Source organism: Grammomys surdaster, unplaced genomic scaffold (genome assembly GCF_004785775.1).
Source record: "Grammomys surdaster isolate TR1022 unplaced genomic scaffold, NIH_TR_1.0 65, whole genome shotgun sequence".
Lineage (NCBI taxonomy): Eukaryota > Metazoa > Chordata > Mammalia > Rodentia > Muridae > Grammomys > Grammomys surdaster.
In genome coordinates, this window is record NW_021604567.1 from 12,628,277 (window position 1) to 12,636,172 (window position 7,896).

The following is a 7,896-nucleotide window of genomic DNA, read 5'->3' on the forward strand; positions in this document are numbered from 1 at the left end:
CAGGCTAGACAGTGTTGTTTCCTGTAGCTCAGTTGGAATCAGAGTGTTCTGGATAGCTCAGCTGGTTTCTGTCTCTTTTGGGTGGTTTGTTCAGCCTGAGAGTGTCCCTCAACTATCACTACTGAGTATGTATGCTTGAGAAAGAAGGGGACTTAGTGTGTCTGATCAGTTTCAGGCATTTGGTTAAACTTTTGAGTTCTTTGCTTCCTGAACTTAATGCACACCCCTGCAGGAGGGAATATTTCTCCCATGCATCCTACAACTTAGAGACCTTTCATTCAAGACTCAGATTTGCCTTAGAAAAAAATCAATAAACAATTGCTAAGTGCCAGACTCTGGCAAGAGACCCTTTTTCAAAACACATAGATGTATAGTTCCTGAGGCATGAAATCCAAAAGTAACTCTGGATTCCACACACATGCTAATATAAATACAAGTACACACACGAGAGAGAGAGAGAGAGAGAGAGAGAGAGAGAGAGAGAGAGAGAGAGAGAGAGAGAGAGAGAGAGAGGTGGGGAGAGAGAGTGAGAGAGAGGAGTGAGGAGATTCACAATGCTAATCATGTTATCTATATATATTATCTAGATGTCAAAGAATTTCAATAAAAAATTCAAAAGAATATAGAGTACTTTATAAATTGTTTAAGGTTTTTAAGTAAGTATATGCACAAGCATGTGTGTGAATTGAAAAATACTGGATAGACATACCACGGTATGGCAACTTTTGTTTCTGGGTTGATAGACTAAATGAAATTTCATTATCTTTTTTTTTAATTTTGTTGATGACATTATTTATAGCAAGCATATGCTATTTAGTCAAACCAAAGCTAAGTTTTGAAGAAAAAGAGAAGATTAATTTGTATAAAGAGCAAACGGCCACAGCGACTCAAACATTGGGAAAGCAGCATGCAGTACAACCAAGGCTGGATCTTGAGACACTGAGACATAGCCTTGTTTCTGGGTGACAGGAAATTGCTACTTAGGACTCGATTTCTCTTAGCAGATCTGAAAGTGAGTGTGGCGGTGTCACAGCAAAGGAAGCTCAGGCCTGGTGGGTCCATTTTCATTACCGAAGATACTGAAGCAATGTTAGTGTGTTATTTTCCTGAGAGGGAATGATGGAAATGTCTTGCATGTAGTCTAGGCCATTTCACTTGCTTTAAAATCATTTAACAATTCATCACTCACCATGTGCAAGACTTCCATTTGCCCCTATGTCCCCCTGTCCTTTCCTTGACCCTGCTGTGTGCTGCAGAGTCTCCAATAGGAATCAAAGCAAGGGCCCCTCTCTGAGCTCCTGTGCTCTGTCTGCCTGACAGCAGGACTGGCAGGCTAGAGAAAGGAGGAGGAGGGAGAGACAGAAGTATTCATTCCACAGACATCCTTCCCACCTACTGAGAAAGACACAGTCAGGAGGCATTTTTCCTTTCCTTCAAACCTAGGGATGGGGGTGCATGCTATATCCTATACCACCCTGCTTGTTTGGGAGTCCTGACTTTCTGCCTGCACCTTAGAAAATGGCTCTTTTATTCAACTCTCCTCAAATTACCCAGTGAGGCATGCCATCTGTTTCCTGCTAACACAAAAGCTCATCTGTAAAACAGACTAAGAGGTCTATACCCTGTTCTTTCTAAAGAAAAAAAAAAACTCATTAAATATTATTTCATCAGCTCCATGGTGGCTCAGAGATGTGGTTTGAACAGTCTGTAGCAGACCTGGTTACACTTCGGCTCATTTCTTTCCTGTTAATTTCCAAAGCCAGTGCTTGCTATCTTTGGTAGAGATTCACTTCCATCTGTCAGAACCCCTTTGTCTATGTGTGGGAAAAGCCAAAAGGGCACCTAAAAAACGTACATCTCCCCATTAGATTCTAGAAACAGCTAACAAATAACAGATAGTGTCAATCTATAAATATTTCAGGTCTCTCATCTTTGGTAGGGGCAAATGTGAGGTGTGACACACACCACCGCTTAGATACACCCTGCTGGATTGGACTTGAACTGGATGTTTCCTGTGGACTGAACTGGGGGCACAGTTCGTTCCCTGGGTTTCCTCCCTGCCCTTCACTTCCCCTCTCTCTTCCACATCCCCAATAACGTGTGTGCTTTTCCTTGTTAGAATTCTGATGATGCAGCTCTTCTATCTAACTCCCAATCTCAGGGCATCCCAAACTTAAGTCAGCAACCACATCACCGGCACTGAAAAACAAAATTTAATATATTACAATATGAAATCATTATATTTGTTATGAGCAAATACTCATGTCTGAAAGATGTCAGACCTGTGTTTTGTGATCAACATCATTCATTTTGTGATCATATCATTCCATTTCAGCCCCATGGGAGTTTTCTGAAGAACAATGCCCTGGGAAGAATTTGTTCATTTTCTTTGGGCAGCTTTTAAATTCTGCAGTAAGAGATTATAAAAGTGTGGGCTAGGATGAGGTCACCATGTTTCTTAGGTGTGGGTTGGGACCACAAAGAGCAGCTTGTGGAGCATACAGTAGTTGGTCTCTCATAGGAATTCAGGGCTGGAAGAATGACCAATACTCAGCAAACTAGCACCCTGACTGACAGGTGACCATTTTCTCAAGCTGGGTGGGAGTGAGGATATTCAAAACTGATTCATCTCTCAGGTTTCCTCCAGAGAACAGCGATCTCTGTAAAATCAGAGAACTGGATGGAGCAGAAAGACACACTTCATTATGTCCCGATTTCAGCCTTTTACTTTGATAAATGAGGTGACCAAGTTGGAAGAAGTTAGATAGCTCTCACAAAACCATTCAACTGACTACTGAGGGTTCCAGAGCTCACTCCCAGGTGTCAGCATTCTAAATAAGTCAGCAGCCCTGATGTGTTTTGTTGATTTATTGAGAAAAAAAGGATATTTTCCATGCTTTAATTTCTAATTTACATCTTAGTTTAGGATGAATCAAGTGAAAGAATAATTTTATTCTGTCAACACTTTCAGTAAGTAGCACAGACATAACTATTCCAGAGATATACGTGAATAAATCTATGTATTTAAATCATTTTCTGGGTATGAGGTGGTTATAATTTTCAAAACATTATTACTTAGTAAGTACAGCTCTATTTATGAGTTCTTCAGAGCTGACATCGATTACAAGGAATAATGCATGAGACTTGTGACCTGGCTAATTGTGACATATTGGTAAATACTAATTTAAGATAAGTAGGCAAACTTAGAGAAGGGAGGAGATGTCAGGGGCAGCCCTGCTTACACACTGTAGGCCTAAAATCAGCAATAGGCCTGTCATACATGTATACTAACACCAAGTCTTGGGTCTCAGTGGGAAAACATTGAAACAGATGGCTATAAGCTAATGTCAACAGGCAGCTTTTGTGGAAATTTGTAAGCCTGAGTAGTCATAGGCCTTGTAAATAGGTAGCCATGGCAGACAATACCAACTTAGATAAGGACAAGCGAGTCATAGGCAGAGTCATAGTGAATTGTCCCCTGAACCTTCACCCAGCCGATACCCGGTTCTGTAAGATATCTGTATTCCCCCTGAACACCCACACTCCAGTGTCGTTCCCTTCCCCACATCTTGCCTTTCTGTGTTTATAACCCCTGTGTGAATTAATTACGATTTGAGAAAAAAAAAGTACCAATATTCATTATCATTACTAAAATTCATACTTATATTTAAAAAAAGACATGTAGGCAAGTATACGCAACCAAAAGTAAGAATATAATGCATATGAAAACAAACTCTTAATTATAAATTTTAAAGGGATTTTACAAGTGCATTTAAATGACATCAAATCATCGCATGTCTTGATTAGTTTGAATAGCAATTTATAAAGCTTCTTTTCCAAGAGAACTAGGCCACTATTAATAGATTTTTAATCACTTATAAACTAAAATGCAGAAATGTTATACTGTCCTGCGATAAGCCTACACATTCTATTTCTGTAGTATCTGTTTCTACCTACATAAGAAGTAACAACGTGATCTTGGCGATCGCTTTGAAGCTACCCTCTTTCCCCTCCCGGCTTCCCGCGTTGTACGCGGTGCCTGTCTCTGGGGTCCTCTCCTGGCCTCTACCCCGAGTCTTGCTTCCCGCTCTGCCGCCTCCATCGTGAGGAACTATGAATGGGACGGCTGATTTTCGAGAGCCGAATGCGCAAGTGTCAAGACCAATTCCTGACATAGGGGCTGCTTATATCCCGACCGAGGAAGAGTGGAGACTCTTTGCAGAGTGCCATGAAGAATGCTTCTGGTACAGATCTGTGCCATTGGCTGCCACAAGTATGCTGATTACTCAAGGATTAATCAGTAAAGGAATCCTGTCAAGTCATCCAAAATATGGTTCCATTCCTAAACTTATATTTGCTTGTATCATGGGATACTTTGCTGGAAAGCTTTCTTACGTGAAAACTTGCCAAGAGAAGTTCAAGAAACTTGAGAACTCCCCCCTTGGAGAAGCACTGCGGTCAGGTGAACTGCGACGCTCTTCATCACCTGGGAACTATGCTCAAAAGTCTAAATATGACTCAAATGTGAGTGGTCAGTCCACCTTTGGGTCATCTCCAGCAGCAGACAACATAGAAAAGGAGACGCTCCCTCGTTACGAGCCAATTCCATTCAGTGCTTCTATGACCGAGTCCACTCCCACTGGTATTACTGACCATATTGCCCAAGGACCTGATCCCAACCTTGAAGAAAGTCCCCAAAGAAAAAGTGTTACATATGAGGAATTAAGGAGTAAGAACAGAGAGTCATATGGAGTAATTTTACCCCACAAGACTGACCCCTCAGTCAGGCCTGTGCAGGAAAGAGTGCCCAGAAAAGAAGTCAAAGTAAACAAATATGGAGATACTTGGGATGAGTGAAAGATGCCATCATTGGACCTACTGAAGGCCTTCCACACCCAGCTTCATCCAGGCGGTCGTTTGTACCTACATGCTTGGACTCAGCAGCACATTTCATAAATACATTTAAAACGAAAAAAAAAAAAAGAAGTAACAACGTTTGTTAGAGAAAAGGGGGCATTAAAAAATGCAGATACAACTGTAGCACGTGGAGAGCCATTGCTCATCCTTAGAGTTACTCTTAAGAAAGTTCGTACATTGGTTGCCTTTATTATACAGGTAAAACTGCTTTGAAATGGATCTTGAGTGTTTCTTTCAGTACTAATCCTATTAGCCAACTTGAGCCAAATGAAAAAGTTCAAACCTAACTCCAACACTCACCAACCATATTAGACAGGTCACACTGCCCTCTCAGTCTAAATTTCCTCACTGGTAGAGTGGACATATTGATAATACATACTGTTATCCCATTGTACTGCTATAAGGATTATTATGCATTGGTATACAGAAGCAACTGGACAACTTCTAACACAGTTGCGCTATGTGCATATTTACTATTATTCTCCATTCACAACTGATGTTCAAGAAATGTCTGCTGAACTAATTCTCATCCAAAATAAAACAATACACAGGAACCCCATTCAAATAGTCCAATTGTCTTCTGTCTAATGGTTATGTGGGACCAAAGGTAGTAAGTAACTAACTAGAAGCTTGGATCCAAAGCCACGAGGAAGTCATTCATGTCATGTTATTCATGGCTCTGTGAATCCATCCCCCAAACCCATCATCAGCACCCCACTGAATAGCCCAAGTTCATAGTCCCTGTGCTAACGAGGATCTTTTTACAAACCAAAGGACATGCTGATGTGTATTAAAATGCAATCAACCAGTTAAAACTGGATGTGGAGTTAACATAATAAACACCTACTGACACTTTAATATCATTTTTATAGTTTTTAGATTACTCACCTAGTTTCAGAAATAGCAGGCATCGTATCCGATAAAGAAAAAACTTGTTAACAGCAGAGAGCTGGAGGGCTCTATGAAGGGGGGACAGGGAATAAATTGCGTACTTAATTCTTTCCAGAGGCTAGCCTCCCTTTGTCATGCCATGCTGCCATCAATAGCATTTTAAAACAAGAATTTTTCAACTTCGGGGTATATGTGGTAATGTGTTTAGCTTTTGAAGTCACTGACAAAAAAGATCTGATAATGTTCCATGTTATGACACCTCCATTATCCCACAAAATAAAGACTTTCTTCCTTAAAAAAAAAAAAAGTGTGGCTCGATGCTTCAAAGAGAACACTTCTCTCCATCTAACACTGAAGGCTGCGTTCTCATTGTGTGCAGAGTACAAACTGCAGTACAGGAGTGAGCCTGTCTCTGTCAGTGACCCGATTAGAGAGTGTGACATGGGGTTACCGGAGCAGACACTGCTATGTAACCTTGACCTCTTATTTTCAAAGGTACAGGAAAAATACAAAAACCACTGGTGTACAGTAAGACAGAAATGGTGATGACTTTAGCACATACCTACTTAACTGACTTTAGGCAGTTCACGGTACAGCAGTGTTACTTTGAGTTTCAGGGTCTGGGTTAATACACTCAGGATGTGTGCTCTGCGGGGAATGGTTCCTGGAAGACTGTACTTCACTCTATACTTCCATGCATTGACATTATATGAAGGGGTGGCTGTCGACCTAAGAACAGCATCCTTTCTTCCTTCCCAAGATCAGATAAGACAAACTCAAGGGATAGAATGATTGACATACTGACAGTCTTACTGATAAGAGCTAGCTTGGAGGGTACATGGCACATGTGCTAACGATTCTCATGATGGATGTTGACTTTCACACTCCTGAGCTGTGAGCAGTAGGCAAGTCAACTCCCACTTTACATCTTGAAAGCAGACCAGACTGCATGTCATACACAGCAGCAAAATAAGACAAAGCAAACAGCTACTTCAATTTGTTTTTCCTTTAATGATGAATTAAAGACCCACTATTCTTTACAGGGAACTAACAGAGGGATGACCGTCTGGCATGTGGATTTTGGGCTGACATACTTACATGTTCCTTCAGTGACTTTAAAACATAAGTAGGGATGTTCTAGCCTCTTACTAGGTGAGCACTGGAGATGCTAGCCATTCTCCACTGCACACATCTCAGGTCAAGGAAAGTTATCCTATCATTTAACCACTGTTGTGAATATTAATTCCATGATAGATATTTATTCTAAGCTTCTTCTGAAGTTTTCCCCTTCAAGTGACCTAAGGTGGCCATTTGACGGACAACTCTCAGACTATTTTTTTGTGCCAGACTCCCTTCATCAGAAAATGCTTCTTTATATAGCTCCCTTTTAGACTACTGGCTGAACTGTCATCAAAAGAGCCCCAAAACGTCTTATGAACACCACTGTAATCATTGCCACTTTTGAAGCCACTTCTGCTACAGGATGCATTGGTCCAGTCAAAGGTGCGCCAGATAGCTTGCAACCAGCTCCTGAGAAATAGCACTTGCCCTCCCTACAAAGCTTCCGGAGACCTCTTGATGATTCTATCTTTCTTTGTAGCTATGCTTACTTAGACCCAGGAGGAGAGTTTCCCCTGGTGAATTAACAAAAGTTTATAATAAGAGGATCTAGACACTGCTTACATGTAACACTGTGGCATTAGACATGGAAATTGGAACTGATATTCCCTATTCCCTTTGGTTTAGCTACGTACGCAGTCTGACAGCCTTTTTGGTCTTTTTAGCCATTTTAGTCTTCCTTCCTGCATACTAGCCTTGATGTTCCAATATTAGGTGCCAATAAGAGCTTCCCCAAAGTGTTTTGTCCTTGCCAACTTTAACTATTACTGTGGGTAGAGCTGGCTGAGCTAGTTGCATAAAGAAACAAGGGAACCAAGGCTGGAGATGTACCTTAACTGTTAAAAATACCTGCTATACTATAATGAAGAAAGGCATGTGGATTAAATTAGGAATGTCTGGAACTTCAGGGGATCCACATCCTTCCTCTTGCCTCTACAGACACTCATAGACATGTGAGAGTGAGCATAC

The 7,896-nt window shown here is 41.1% G+C and overlaps 1 pseudogene across 1 annotated transcript; it reads left to right on the forward strand.

Annotated features, from left to right (window-relative positions):
- Positions 1-3,981: 3,981 nt before the first annotated feature.
- On the forward strand, positions 3,982-4,983 carry LOC114624969 (annotated as a pseudogene). Its single transcript, XR_003711985.1, has one exon. The product of XR_003711985.1 is annotated as an OCIA domain-containing protein 1 pseudogene (transcript).
- Positions 4,984-7,896: the final 2,913 nt, after the last annotated feature.